Here is a 16457-nt window from a genome sequence, read left to right on the forward strand (position 1 = left end):
GCATGAAACCGTACTGCTGATCGCTAATCATCACCTCCCGTCTTAACCTAGCTTCCACTACTCTTTCCCATAACTTCAAGCTGTGACTGATTAGTTTTATCCCTCTGTAGTTACTACATCTCTGCACATCACCCTTATTCTTAAAAATAGGTACCAAAACACTTCACTCCTCAGGCATCCTCAGACTCTCCAAGATTTCATTAAACAGTCTGGTTAGGAACTCCACTGCCATTTCTGCTAAGCACTTCCATGCTTCCACTGATATGTTATCTGGATGAACAGACTTTCCATTCTTCATCCTCTTCATAGCTGTCTGTACTTCCTCCTTGCTAATCTGTTTCACTTCCTGATTCACCACCCCCACATCATCCAACCTTCTCTTTCTCTCTCATTCTCTTCATTCATCAGCCCCAAGTACTCTTTCTATCTGCTCAATGCACTCTCTTCGCTTGAGTACTTTTCCCTCACTATTTTCTTTTATCACCCTTACCCGCTGCAAATCTTTACTAGCTCGGTCCCTCTGTCTAGCCAATCGGTACAGGTCCTTTTCTCCCTCTTTAGTGTTCAACCTTTCATACAACTCTCCATATACCTTAGCATTTGACACCTCTCTCTTAGCCATGCTCCTCATCTCTTTATACTCCTGTCTACTTTCTTCATCTCTCTGACAATCCCACTTCTTCTTAGCCAGCCTCTTCCTATGTATACTCTCCTGTACTTCCTCATTCCACCACCAGGTTTCCTTGTCCTCTTTCCTCTGTCCAGATGTCACACCAAGCACCTTTCTAGCTGTCTCCCTTACCATCTCTGCTGTAGTTACCCAGCTATTCGGTAACTCTTCACTGCCCCCCAGTGCCTGTTTTAACTCTTCCATGAACTCCAGCTCACAATCACCCTTTTTCAGCTTCCACCATTTGATCCTTGGCACTGCTCTCACACTTGTCCTACTCTTATTGATCATCAACATAATCCTACAGACCACCATTCTGTGCTGCCTAACTACACTTTCCCCTGTCATCACTTTACAGTCTCCAATCTCCTTCAGACTGGCCCTCCTGCATAGGATGTAATCCACCTGTGTGCATCTTCTTCCACTCTTGTATGTCACCTTATGCTCCTCCTTCTAATTAAAATACGTATTCACCACAGCCGTGTCCATCCTTTTCGCAAAATCCACTACCATCTGACCTTCTGCATTCCTCTCCTTAACACCATACCTGCCCATCACTTCCTCATCCCCTCTGTTCCCTTCACCAACATGCCCATTGAAATCCGTTCCAATCACCAGTCCCTAACCCTTGGGTACACTCACCACCACTTCATTCAACTCACTCCAAAATTTTTCTCTCTCATCCATCGCACTCCCAACTTATGGCGCGTACGCACTAACAGCATTCATCATTACAACATCATTATCCAGCTTCATAAACATCACTCTATCCGACACTCTTTTCACCTCCAAAACACTCTTAGCATACTGTTCCTTCAGCATAACCCCTACCCCATTTCTCCTCCCATTCACACCATGATAGAACAGTTTGAACCCACCTCCTATACACCTGGCCTTACTCTCCTTCCATCTGGTCTCTTGCACACACAATATATCAACCTTCCTTCTCTACATATCAGCCAGCTCTCTCCCTATACCACTCATGCTGCCAACATTCAAAGTTCCTACCCTCACTACTACACTCCTAACCTTCCTCCTCTTTCTGCTTTCGGGCATGCCTTCCTCCTCCTCTTCTCCTTCGGCCAACAGTAGCCCAATTTCCACCAGCACCCTGTTGGCTAACAGTACTTGTGGCGGTCGTCGTTAACCCGGGCCTCGACTGATCCAGTATGGAAATCTGTATTGTTGTCAGCATATGTTATTTGGCAGAGGTTTTAAACCGGATGCACTTCCAGACGTAACCCTCCCCATTTATCCAGGCTTGGGACAGGCACAAAGAAATGCACTAGTTTGTGCATCCCTTTATTTTTAATTCAAGATATAATTATTATATTCAAGCATACTTTAGATTTCTGGATGATATCTGTTTGGTTTGGAAGGGACCTAAAGAAGAAATAGAAAATTTTATTGGATATATTAATCAAACTACGGAGTTTATAGAATTCACGCACGAAGTATGGGAGGAGTATGTTAATTTTTTAAATGCTACTATTTTAAAAGATAATGTTAATAAGAAATGTGGGTCCAAACTGTATAGAAAGAGTGTTTTTCAAATTCATATTTATATTATAGTAGTAATCACCCGGTAAAACAAAAACGCAATATTATTAAAGGCCAAATGATTAGAGCAGTGCGTATGACATCTGAAAAAGAGGATACTAAGGTTGAGTTAGAATATATACAAAGTTTGTTTCAAGAAAGGTATTACCCGTTAGAGATTATAGAAAGTGTAAATGAGGAAGTATGGAAGGGATGGAATAAAAAATATATACCATTAACGAGTGGACAAAACAGCGGTGTAGTATTATTAGAAAATAATCAAAGAGAAAGGGTGAACGATAGAAAAAATGGAACAGAAGATATCTACATGGTTTTAACTTATAACCAAGATATTAAGGGGATAAAGGAGGTTATACATAAAAACTGGGCTTTGTTTTCAGGGATGCCAAACAGGTTGAAAGTATTTTCCAAAAATTTTAAATTTGGATACAGGAAGAATCGAAATTTAAAAGAAATATTTGAAAAAGGACAGGAAAGTGAAAATAGGAGTAAGCTAGGCACATATAAATGCGGTAGATGTCCGCTGTGCCCCTTTGCATCCAATCAAGGTTTTTTAGAATTAGAAAGTATTATGTTATTTTACCCAAAGGGATATTATAATTGTCAGTCTAGAGGTATTATATATTTAGCAAATTGTGTAACGTGTGATTCATACTATATAGGTAAGACGGAACAGAGCCTGAGACAGTGTGTATGAACACATGTATGATATTAATAGAAAGAAAGAGACTAATGCCCTTTTTAGACATACTGTTATATGCCCTCAAGCTGATTTTAAGTTTTGGGTCATTGAGCAGGTTAAAATGAATGAAAGAGATGGGGATTGGGAGACCAAATTAGAGTTTAGAGAGCTAATTTGGCAATTACTACTAGATGCTTGTAACCCACCGGGGCACAGTGACTATATTTCATTGCTGCCCGCTCTTAAAATTGCAGGAAGTAATTATTAATAGTATTGTCAAGCTTTATATTTAGTTATTTATAATTCATTGCTTTTGTATTAGTTTAATACAGTCCTATTGTTTGTGTAGTTTAATGTATATATTTACATAGGTTAGAAAAATGTTTTAGGTTAATACTTTTTAACAATTTTAATTGTTTTAAGATCTATATGTTTTGTATAGGAGAATGTTGACAGTTTTAGTAATATTAATATTTATAGAGTTTTTTTAAAAAAACAGGAAGTTAAATAATTATGACCAATGATGTAGGCGTTGGGTGTATTTAAATGGAATGTTGGGAAGATTTTGACTCTGATGTTTCCGGACTAAGGAAATGAAAGCACTAGGCCCACTGATGTGAAAAGTCAAAGTTTGTGCGGTTATTTTTTGTTTTATGTTTAAATGAATGTAATTGGTATTGGAATGAGGTGGCCTTTATTGACCCTGGAAAGCAACTGGAGTTTTCTTTGGATTATTGGTGTTTGTGGACATCAGTTTTTTTCTACTTGTTTATTGGTTATTTTTGATAATGTGGGAGGTATAGTTCACTGCTATTAGTAACTATAAAAAAATCTAATAACAAAAGAAATTCTTCAACTAGGATTATGTTAACCAGATTTTTATTTTTGGTAAAATTTAAACTAAGATTACTAATAACGTATGACTGATCAAGATTATATTTTTTAATATCTTCTGGTAATCATTTATTTTTATCTGTAAAGTTTGTCATGTAAATAAAATTATTTTCTTTAAGATATACATTTTGATCAAATTGTTTGCTTATGTATAACAGCCCCAGTGCATGCTACGGGTAAAACAGTGGGGAAAAAAAAGTTTTAAAGATGAATATATAAAAATTTCCTACTAGTTTTGAGCAGTGAATTAAAGTTTGAATTAGACTACTGAAAAGGTTTTCAAAAAAGCACTCGGTTATCCAAATCATTTGATTATTAACAATGTTCAGTGAATCTGAAGAGTATCAATTGAGAGTTTTCACAAATGGATATGTGCATTAGTTTCCACTGAACATCATAAGAAGTGCCTATGTAGAAAATTCAGTAGAACTGCAGAATACATATAATTTTCAATGTATGGAAATCCCTTTACCGCTGTATTTTCATGGTCTAATATAAATAGAAAGACGTTTTGTAGGATGCTATAAAAATTTAAGTAGAAGTTTAATGTATTATTTTTATCAAGAACAATAATTACAGATAGATAATACTTCCAAAAATTCTCTATTATTCAGTCTTCAAATGTAGAAACAAATATTTCAATTAATCAAAATTTCAATATCTTTAATATAGTTTTTATTTAAAAATTAATACATGTATAAAAATTTCAAGGTATTTAATTCAGCATTAAAGTTTGTGTTTAGATTATTTTTGTTTTGATTTACTAATAAAAAAATCTGTTTTTGTTTGTTAAATTTTATTTTTGAACTGTTTTTAAAAATGTAGTAAAATATAACATTTCTTATATAGATCTGTTTAAATCTCCAATGTAATATCAGCAAATTGTACTTGTGAATAATGTGTTAATATTAAAACATTCAATTTTTAGATTATTTGGTATACATTTCAGCAAAAGGTTCTATACTAAAATTGAATGACAGTGGCTATCCTTATTTCTTACCCTTAGTAATTTAAACTTAAAGGAATGCACCACTTTTTGCATATGCTTTAGCACACCTATGCATATTTAATAGTAAATGAATTAGTATAGCCATAAAATTGTATAAACATTTAAAATATTTCTGATTAATAGTATCAGATGGTTTCTTCAGATCTAAACTTAATTTACTTTTATTAAAATATTTGTAGTGTGTGCTTTTGAAGTGGGTTAGTGTGCCACTTTAGATGTCTCTTTCATGGTGAGTGCTGTTTTGTCTTCGTGAAGTTTCTAAGGGTACTTGTTTCTTGGGTTGCATTTATGAGGCATTTGTATTTTAGGTAGGTTACTTTTAAGAGCCTCAACATAAGTAGGTCTGGTGTGTTGAGACTGAGCTGTATGTGATTGGATTAGTGTGGTACTGACAACCTAAATGCTTTTGTGGTGGTGTGTGAGAGCCTTGCCCCTCTATAACATTATATAACTAGATCTCACGCTGTCAGTTTGCTTGATGATTTGCCGCTACCCTTCACAGGAGGCATTACAGCAGTAAAACTATAGAAGGATGTTGTCATTTTCATTCATTCCTCAACTGATGTCCGCAGATCTGATACTCGTATCTGTCTTGGCCACATCTTCCAGAGCATAAGATCCTAGAACTCTCGCTCTTTCCTTTACCCATAATGCCCCACCAACCTAATGTACCTTAGATCTCTATTGCTGCTGCAGACGTGGATTGCAAACTCTTGAGCAGTATAGTGCAGTTTTTCTAATTTTCCCTTGTTTTCTATGTGAGTCTTGATAGTTTTCATAATTTCTCTCTTTCTTCCCTCCCATATTATCTTGATTGCTACAGCTTTATTACTGTTTTCTTTAGGTAACTTTTTTTTCAGCTTTTGTACTCGTTGAGTACTCTTGTCTACCATCATTGGTAGCTTTTCTAATATGTCTTGGTGAGCTTTTTTACTTTGTCTAGTTTTGTCTTTTCGTTTACCTAACAAAAAAAAAAAAGTGTTGTACTTTATTGTAGTTAATTTTGTTAGTGTGTAGGTACTGGTTTCTACTGTGGTCATTTTTCTTCTTCTTTATTATTTTAAAAACCCTTTCTGCTTACAATATGTCTGAGAAACCTTCAGGTTTTGAAAAGTATATTTTTGCTGGTTTCAACTCCTAGACCCTTATTGGTTGTAAGAACAAGTTAATGTTGAGGGGTGTCCTTCCTTTAAAGTTGTCTTCATCGGTTGCTGGGGCTGAAACCCCCAAGAGACTTGACAAATCAAAAAGTGACTCTCAATTTAAAGACAGGGAGACGCGAAAAAGATGATCTGACCATCCTTCAACTTCAGCCTGGTCGTCTTCCATGGAGACACCTACAAGGTCGTAAAAAAGATGGCTACATCATTACCATATCCGACTGCTCAGACTGCAGGATCTTCTTTGTTACATACTCCTCCGTTGCCATCGGAACCTGTTACTTCCAGACTTCCCTTTCCATTTCTTGGAGTTACCCAGAAGGCATTCTAGACCCCCCCCTTCCACTATCCTCTGTCTTTTGTCCTCCAAGACCCTTTCCAGAGCAGATGTGGACAAGGTGATAAGTTCCTTAGGGTACAAGTACAGATGGGAGTGCTTTTGGCTCCAACCACCGCTAGGCTTGAGAGGCAAGCAGAAATCACTTCTTTAATTACTCCTTCACAGATCTGAAGTCCTTGGGTGTGTGTTGTCTTTGAATCTGAAGATTATTGTTTCTGTGACTCCGATGATTTCTCTGAGTTATCTGGCTCCAAGCATCTCAGAGCTGGAAGATTTTGTGAGCTGAAGCATCGGCTCTAGGTCTGGGGCCTTGGAGTCGACTCCGAAGTTGTCTGAGCCTTCTCTTCCCTTTGGAGCCTTGGTGCTACATAGCTCTGGTCTGACTCCATCCTTGGGTGAAGTGCAGATGGGGCTGCAGGGGCTAATAATCCGGTAGAGTTCAGTTTTGGATCTGTTGACTTCAGTGTCTCGTAGGCACTTCACGTTCAAGGTGGTGATGAGGATCTTCTCTATGCCTGGAGAACAGACATCCCTGCCCCCATCGGATCAGTTGACTTTACCTTATTCTGTTCTGTGTAATGAGCCTCAATTATCCTTTCCACTGAGACAGCCAACCCAAACAAGCCTTCAGCCAGCCCATCAGGGCATTATCTCTTCCATTAATTCCCCGAAACACTCAGCCAAGGAAGTCCCTCATAAGAGAATGTGCAAAAGGAGGCATCTAGATTCCCCAAAGGAATCTCTCGCTGATGACACTGATTTTTGATGAGGGGTCCCCCAGATCACCACCTGATGACGTCTTTGGAAATATCCTGGAGCTTCTCAAAGAGGTGGTTGGTTGTTGATACCCCCCCCCCCCCCACCCCAGAGGAATCTGTTTCTGGAGGCTTTTAGATCTGGCTCATCTGCCTCCTGGGTGACTTCCCCAGTCGACAAACTTGTAGACCTGGTTTCTCAGTGGGCATGGAAGGAGCTAGACACGGTTGAGCCAATTCCTAAGAGACCAAATAAGATTTTTGTCCCTCCTAAAGACCGTGCACATTGGAGCAAAGGAGTACTTGTTGATGCCATGGGTGTTGCTGCTGCTACAAGAAAGGAACTAGTGGAACAGGGTTCCTCTGTCCAGTCCCTTAACAGGGAGTCCAGGGCGCTGGACAGGTTTGGGAGGGTAAAGATCCATCATATCCAGCTTCATACAGGCCCGTTTCAATACTAAACCATGATTATAATGTGTCTGTAGTGGCTAAAAGGCTAAAATAATGGCAAGATTGATGCCAAAATTGATAGGTATGGATCAGTGGTTTTGTGGAGGGGTGGCACAAATTTGACAACATTAACAGAACACTGAAGATCTAGAGGGAAGCAGAAAGAAAGAAAATAGCACTGCTGTTGGTGGGTCTTGATGCAGAGAAAACATTTGACAAAGTAATCTGGGACTTTATGAGCAGAGGAATGTGGAAGCATTTGCCATTCCCTAATCAAATTATAATATTGAGTAGGAGGATATATAAAGGATTGGAGGTGAAAATTAAAGTGGGTGGGGTCCTCTGTGATATCTCTGCTTGAGCAGAGGAACCAGGCAGGGGTGTCCTCTCACCCCCTTGTTGTTTGCATTATATTTATGAAAAAATAAACACGGCCGGACTTGCAAAAACACCGGTTTTTAATACTTGTTTTAAACGCTCAAAAATAAAAATACTTTTTTCGTCCCGCTTAAATACGGGACTTCTTCAGAACCTAAACAAGTTTAAAATTCAAAGACTGGTTTTTATACATCCTGTTAAAAAACGCGCCAATTTCATAAAATTCCTTTGCTTTTAAAGGCACATACAGCCTGACAATGAGAGACTGAAACTAAACCATTTAAAAAAAAAAAACTTTGCAAATCCCTTTTACATCTAAAATGTGCTAACTTGGATACACTTTCTTATCTACTTCTAATATATTAATTTATAAAATATAAAAATCTGTATATATATATATATATATATATATATATATATGTATATATTTATGTATAAAATTACATGAACATACAATATTTCATATAGTAAAAAACTTATAAGCAAACATTTATAAAATTCATACTCGCATATGCTTATATACATATATATATATATATATATATATATATATATATATATATATATATATATATGTATACACATGCACACATATATGTGCATATATATACCAACACCCACATATCTACATGCATATGATATATACATAAAAACAAATATACATATATATAAAAATGATATATATAGAAAAATATATAATGAAAATATATAATAAAAATATGTATATATATTTTTTTTTATGAATTGTACACACTCACTCTTGTGTTTTTTTATGTTTTTACCTGTATTTTGACTATATTTTAACTATATGTATTTGTATATTTTGTATATTTTATATATTTTGTATAGTTTATGTATATTTTGTATATATTTTTTATGTACTGACTGACGATCAGGCTCTCAATATCCAAAACAAATAATAATAATCATATTTATAATTAATTACTTTCATAAACCTACTATTCGGAAAAATATATAGAATGGGCCATCTAAACGCATCTCAAGCAGAAATAACCTTGGTTCAAGAGATGTTAGATATAATTTTATCTTACAACTACATATTGTTTAATAAACAATATTACAAACGGAGGGAAGGAGTGGCAATGGGCTCACCATGTGGCTCTAGTTATGCCAATATGGTGTTGTCCCATTGGGAGATCACACACATTTTTACTAATGGGTTGTTCAAGGATGTTGTAAAATATTACGGTAGATTTATTGATGACATCTTTTTGATCATAGAAGGGCCATCAGGTAAAGCTATAGAATTGGTCGATATGATGAGCAACACAATTGAATTCTTAGAATTGTCCCATTCGTTTCACACTAATGTCATGTTTTTTTTAGATGTTGAGGTGATAAAAAATGTGGACAGGCGTTATGAAGCCGTATTGTATAGGAAGCCAACATATTCAAATAAATTTCTACACTTTTCAAGCGCCCATCCTATACATCAGAAAAGTTTGGTCTTGAAAGGCCAGTTAGTAAGGGCTGCAAGAATGATATCAACTAATGAGAAATTTGATAAAGAATGTTTGGTCCTAAAGGAAATGTTTCTTAGTAGAGCTTATCCTATTCAAATGATAGAGAATTTAATTCAGGAAGTAACATTGAAGAGAATGAATGGTATTTATGAACCAATACTTAATATTAAGGCAGATATTATAAGCGGAGAGGATAACCTTAGTGTGTTAAACATTGATCAAATTGCATCTATACCCTCTCAAAATGAATTCAATTCAGTGTGTATTATGAGTTTTTCATACAATTATGTGGATATAAAGGAAATCATTTTTAAAAATTGGTCTTTATTGAAAGACGAAATGGAATTGAGTAATATTTTCAACTTCACACCAAAAGTGGTATGAAGAAAAGGCATCAGTTACAAAGAAATATTTCAAAGGCAAAGAATATTTATTAATCGGAACATAGGTATGAAACAATGTGGGTGTTGTCCATATTGTTATGTAATAGATGAAGGTAGTAATATAGTTATTAATGATTTCCAAATTTTGCTAAAGGGTAGTTTCAATTGTAACACCAGGGGTGTGGTTTATGTGGCAAAGTGCCAAGCATGTCCCTCCTTTTATATAGGTAAAACAGATAGAAGATTAAGGGATAGAATATCTGAACATCTTAGAAGTATAACACAGAAAAGAGAGGACAATGCTTTGGCAATGCATACCGCAATTTACCCGCAACATAAATTTAAATTTAAGGTAATCCAGCAGATTCAACAAGATGATAGAGGAGGGCCATTAGGTTTATTATTAGAAAAAATGGAGTTGATGTGGCAGCTTAGATTAAATGCTTTTGTAAACCCAGGCCTGAATGATAAATGTTCAATAATGTGCCTGTTGAGGTTGAGAAGTTTGGAAAGATAGGTTTTAGGAAATTTAAGATATATATATATATTTTTCCGAATAGTAGGTTTATGAAAGTAATTATAAATATGATTATTATTATTATTTTTTTTGGATATTGAGAGCCTGATCGTCAGTCAATACATACAAAATATATATAAAATATACATAAACTATACAAAATATATAAAATATACAAATACATATAGTTAGAATATAGTCAAAATACAGGTAAAAACATAAACACAAGTGAGTGTGTACGTTTCATAAAAAAAATATATACATATCTTTATTATATATTTTCATTATATATATATATATATATATATATATATATATATATTTATCATTTTTATATATATGTATATTTGTTTTTATGTATATATCATATGCATGTAGATATGTGGGTGTTGGTATATATATGCACATATATGTGTGCATGTGTATACATATATATAAGCATATGTGAGTATGAATTTTATGAATTATAAATGTTTGCTTATAAGTTTTTTAATATATGAAATATTGTACGTTCATGTAATTTTATACATAAATAAATCTATATATATATTTTTTTTTTTTATATTTTATAAATTAATATATTAGAAGTAGATAAGAAAGTGTATCCAAGTTAGCACATTTTAGATGTAAAAGGGATTTGCAAAGTTGTTTTTTTAAAATGGTTTAGTTTCAGTCTCTCATTGTCAGGCTGTATGTTCCTTTAAAAGCATAGGAATTTTATGAAATTGGCGTGTTTTTTAACAGGATGTATAAAAACCAGTCTTTGAATTTTAAACTTGTTTAGTTTCTGAAGAAGTCCCATATTTAAGCGGGACGAAAAACGTATTTTTATTTTTGAGCGTTTAAAACAAGTATTAAAAACCGGTGTTTTCGCAAGTCCGGCCGTGTTTATTTTTTCATTTGTTTTGGAGTTTAAAGTGGTTTGCATTATATTTAGATCCATTGACAAAGAAAATAAGGGACTCAGAAATTCAAGGATATAATTGGTATGGTAGTAAAGAAAAGCTGGCTCTGTTTGCAGATGACATTTTATATGCGACAAAACCAGAAAGGGACATTATAGTGCTGTGGAACATATTGAGACCGTTTCATATCTTTTTAAGATACAATATTAATGAAGCTAAAACAAAGGCAATAACAGTAAACTATGTACCCACGTATCAATTGGTTCAGCAATATCCATACTTATGGGAACATGATAAAATGAAGTATTGACAGCTAAGGATGTGTGGGAAGAGACTAAACAAAAGATAATACAAAAGCTGAGAAAATGGAAGGTCTTTATGTGGATATTGATGATAAGATACAAGCAGTTAAAATGTTTTTAGTCCCTTTAATCTTTACAGAGGTCAGGCATATTTTTATCAACCAGAGGAGAAGTTGTGGATAGTAATCAATAATGAGCTGAAGGATTTTTATCTGTCAGAGGAAGACTGCAAGAGTCAAGTGAGATGAGTTTATTCTTCCAGTAGAACAGGGTGGATTGGGATTACCCGATTTGAAGGGGTATTTCAGAGCAGCATAATTAAGGCTCCTATACATAGCTCAAACAGAAAACTGTAAGTCAAAGTGGCAACCAATGATGAAACAAGGGGGTGGGGGGTGGTGGTTCAAGAAACCAGGAGAGACTAGGATTTTGGATGCATACCTTTATGGAGAATGACAGTAATCATACAAAATGTTAGTTATAAAGTAGCAGAAAATATTCTGAGAAGCAAGCCAACACAGGAGTGGAGAAAGGAATTCTGCCAATAGGGATGAGTGTAATTAAAGATAGAGAGAATAAGCAAGATGAGACTGGAATTTATTGGAGAAAACTGGCAAATGAACCAAGGTATTGGGAGCAGATAACTAGAGAAGGAAAGGTAATAAAATGGGAAGAGACCAAGAACTTACTTGGACTGCAGGTTAGAGAGTGCCTTCCGTATCAAGGATTGATATCAGAGTATAGACAAAGAAATAATGGGGTCCTAAACGAAAGACCAGCACTGATGGAGTTTTTAGTAGAATCTAGAACAGATGTTGCCGTTAAGAAAGGAATAATTAGTAGAGCATATATGCATGATAACTGTCGGAATCAGTACTACCAGGTTATACCTCATACCATGTTTTTTGGCCCCAAAACTTGGACCGAACCACAAAAGGAGGGGGAGTATCAATATTTGTCAAAGATACCCACACCTCCAGGTTGGTGGCACAGCACGAAGCGTCAGAGACTATCCATGTGCAACTAACGGTGGGTAAAACTGCCTTCCAGTTTATAGCCTGCTACAGACCACCCTCCCAAACCCAGGAACCTCACTCTGCCTTCCTGAGAATACCGGAAAATATGAAGGTCTCTCCAAACACCATTATATTGGGCGACTTCAACTACCCTAACATAGACTGGGAGCATTACTCTAGCTCCAACACCCTAGCCCAAAGGTTCCTAGAATTTATAAACTCAGATGCTATGGAACAACTTGTTGCCACTCCCACAAGAGGGGAAAACATACTGGACCTGATCATCACCAACATGGGGACTCTGTGCTCCAGACCAGAAGTGTGTCCCTCACTGGTAAGATCGGACCATAAACTAATCTCACTAGATAATCACATCCCGACCCAAGCCCCTGCCCAGAAAACCACAGTGAAAAACTTCTTTAAAGCAAATTTCACACTCCTCAAAACCGAGGTGGAATCCTTTAAACCCCCTGGGCCTGTGGAAAATATGGCCCAGACCGCAGAATCCTTTATAAACGCATTCTATGAACACCTTCAGGAATGCATGGATCATGCAATCCCAAATAAAACCAAGACCCAGTAGGCGTCCTGTCTGGTGGACCCCAGCCATAAACAAACTATACAATAGAAGGAGGAAGCTACTACATGATAGAGCAAAATCCCAAAAAGGGAAGGCATCTCTAATCAGTATTAGCAAAAAACTGTGGGGACTCATAAAATCGTCTAAGGCCAGCTTCGAGAGAAAAATTGCACAGGACACTAAGAATAATCACAAGGCTTTCTTTAGTTATGTTAGGAACCTGGGTGGGAATCCCCAGATATGCTCAGAATTAGTCCAAAATGACAAAAAATACACCGAACCCACAGACATTGCCAACATCCTAGCTGACAGGTTCAGTGCAAACTTCTCCCCCCCTTCCCCACCAAAAGGGCAAATATCTATCCCAGCAGAGTGCTGCCCCCCTGACATCTCAGATGCTCAGGTAAGAGCCGCCCTCTCCAAAGCAAAAAACACAGCATCAATGGGACCAGATGGTGTCCCAGGCTGCGTCCTACATTAACTCCAAGAAGAACTAAACCCAAACATAAAACTACTGATCTGAAGTAGGAACTTCATTTGTCAGCAACCTGTGGGATACGGATCCGATCTCGGATCCGAGCCGGCAACTTCTAACATAGCATAGATCCGAGCTCCTAGCTCCTCCCCCTTACCCATAATCCCCTGCCTGCCCTAACTGACCTCAGATCTAGTTTGCCGCTCTTCAAGCAACAGCTAGGTTCAGAGCTCTTGGCGTTTTGTGAGAAAAAAAGTTTTTATATTTTTTCTTCTGAATGACTGGTTGTGTGTGTGATAGGTTTACCCTTTCTCCTTTTACATATCTAACTTACTTGTTTTATTTTAAGTATAATTCTCCCTCCCCCGCTGGTCGTAGCGTGTGTGTGTGACTGGATTAGGGGCCTAGTGAGTGTGCTTACTTCAATATGTCGGAGGCCCCTAAGGTAATTTTTTCGAAATGCACCGAGTGTGGTCACAAGCTTTCACCGGCTGATGGCCACACTCGGTGCGTTAGGTGCTTTTGGGTTGAACACCTCTCTTCGGGTTGCGCGATTTACGTGGCGTTCAACCCCAGGGCACTCAAGGATCGAAGGTCGAAGCTAGTTCTGGCGGGTCTTCTACCCCCAGACTCTGCATCGGCCTCCGGTGCTTCGGTGCCCGCTACCCCCCTGGTAGCTGTCACCCCTGCCTCCCTTCCTCCGACTGGGACTCAACCTCCCGCTTCGGCTCCGGAGGATAGGGAGGCCAGGAAAGAGAAGCGGCGGGAGAAGCACCTTAAGTGGCGGGCTGAGGACTCATCAGCCCCACCCGCCAAGAGGGCTTCCCCGTCCAAGTCTTCTCGATCTCCTCCTCCTCTGACCCGATCCCCTTGTTTCTCCCCGAGTCCCGAGGAGGAGGTGATCCGGTCCCCGTCGAGGTCATCGAGGCGACACTCCAGGTCTGCCTCAGTGGCCTCGTCGAGGTCCACTTTTAGCATGTCAGATGCGGATATGGACCGGATGATGAGGAGATTCATCCAGGCCCAGATGCAGATGGGAGTGCTCTTGCCCCCCCCCCTCTGGGGGGGAGCTAGACCCCTTTTTTCGCTCCTATAGCTCCTTCTCCGACCCGCATTCCGGGCTCGGAGCCGAGCCACGTTGGATCCGGGGGTAGGTCGGAGCCGACCGTGCTGGGCACATCGGCTCAGACTATTCCCTCGAGTCTGTCGGATCCGACCTTTCGGAGCCGTGGGCCGAGCTTCGGATCCGAGGGATTCGGTGCGCTTTCGGCTCCGTCCTGGTCGGAGCACACCGGTCCTTTGGATCCGACGTTCTCTGTGCCGGGTCCGATCCCCGCTTCGGATCCGAGTGGGAGTCGGATCGCAGATCCTTCTGAGAGCGGCTCCCCTTCGGCTTTCGCTGCGGTGGAGAGGGCACTGTCGAGTGCTTCCAGGCCTCCGGTCCTGGCTTTGGCTCCCTTCTGCACTCCTTCTCATCTGATCCTGGCTCCCCTCATCCGGACCTCTGGGCAGCCTGCCTCAGCGCCTTTAGGAGTTCCAGTGGAACAGGTTACAGCCCGTGAGGACTCCTCGGACAGCCCCCCCCCGAGGAGATTCCCCACAAGGCAAAGTGCAAAAGGAGGCACATAGACTCCCCTGAGAGTCTCACAGAAGATACGGACTTCGATGAAGGGGAAGGCTCCCCGAGATCACCCCCTGAGGATGTCTCCTTTGGAGACATCATGGAAATGCTCAAAATCAGAGGTGGGTGGTCTGCCCCCAAGGCTTTCTCTGACGAGTCCGTATTCCTTGATGCGTTCGAGGCAGGACCATCTACCTCTTGGGTGTCCCCTCCACCCGACCCCCTGGTGGATCTCATATCCTCTAGGGCTTGGAAGGAACCGGACACCGTAGAGCCGATCCTCAGACGCCCAGACAAAATTTTGAGCCCCCCTGCAGAGAGATCACATTGGAGCAGAGAGAGAGAGATCACATTGGAGCAGAGGTCCCCCTGTGGATGCCATGTTGGTGGCTGCAGCCACTAAGAAAGAGTTGGCTCAAGAGAGCCCCACGGTTCATCTCCCGAGCAAGGAGTCTTGCGCGATGGACCGTCTTGGGAAGCGGGCCTTCAGTTCAGCGACCTTCTCTATGAGGGCCTTGAAATATATGGCACACGTTATTAGGATGCAGCGGGACCTAATTAAGGAATACGCTGCTTCTCCCCCGGGGTCCATGTCGGAGGGAGACAAGGATTTGTACTCTTCCCGAATGGCCACCCTCCGCTCTATCTCTAATACCTCTATGCGGCTATTGTCTCATGCTACAGAGGGAGCCGCTAGAGCAGGCGGAGTCGGGCTTGTCATGAGGAGACAGGCCTGGCTCCGTCACTGTGACTTCTCGGAACCTTTTAAGGCGTCATTCGCAAATGCCCCTATTGATGGTTCTGCACTGTTCAGCAAAACCGTTCGCGACACTCTTGTCCAGAGCAAGAAAGACGGGAAGACCTTGTTTGCCGTCGGAGTCCGCTTCTCTGCGCCCCAGAGGTCCTTTTCCAAGAGCCAAAAGGGTCAGAAGAAGATGTGGTTCCAAAAATCGCATCAGTCTCAGTCTGCTCAGTACCACCAGTCCTCTCGTGGCAGAGGAGGACAGGGAGGACGCCGCCCCAGAGGCAGAGGGGGTCCGAGGAATTTTGGGTCCAGAGAACCTTTCTCTGAGAGGCCCACGCAGAACCCCTGAGGGGTTTCCCGACTGCTCCACTCTGGAAGCAGTCGGGGGGCGTTTTTCAAAGCACCTGGCAAAATGGGAGTCCATAACAACAGATCGCTGGATGCTTCGCATTATATCCAGAGGTTACCTAATTCCCTTCATAGCCAACCCCAGAATCAGAAGCCTTCCCGACGTCCCACCCAGTCAAAAGA

General features: G+C 39.6%; 1 protein-coding gene across 2 annotated transcripts in view; it reads left to right on the plus strand.

The window, feature by feature from the left end:
• The window catches only part of ARIH1 (ariadne RBR E3 ubiquitin protein ligase 1), a 2944219-nt gene that overhangs the window by 289292 nt on the left and 2638470 nt on the right, over positions 1-16457 (plus strand). The window lies entirely within an intron of this gene.

The sequence above is a fragment of the Protopterus annectens genome, chromosome 7.part0, assembly GCF_019279795.1.
Source record: "Protopterus annectens isolate FY-2018-M chromosome 7.part0, PAN1.0, whole genome shotgun sequence".
NCBI lineage: Eukaryota > Metazoa > Chordata > Ceratodontiformes > Protopteridae > Protopterus > Protopterus annectens.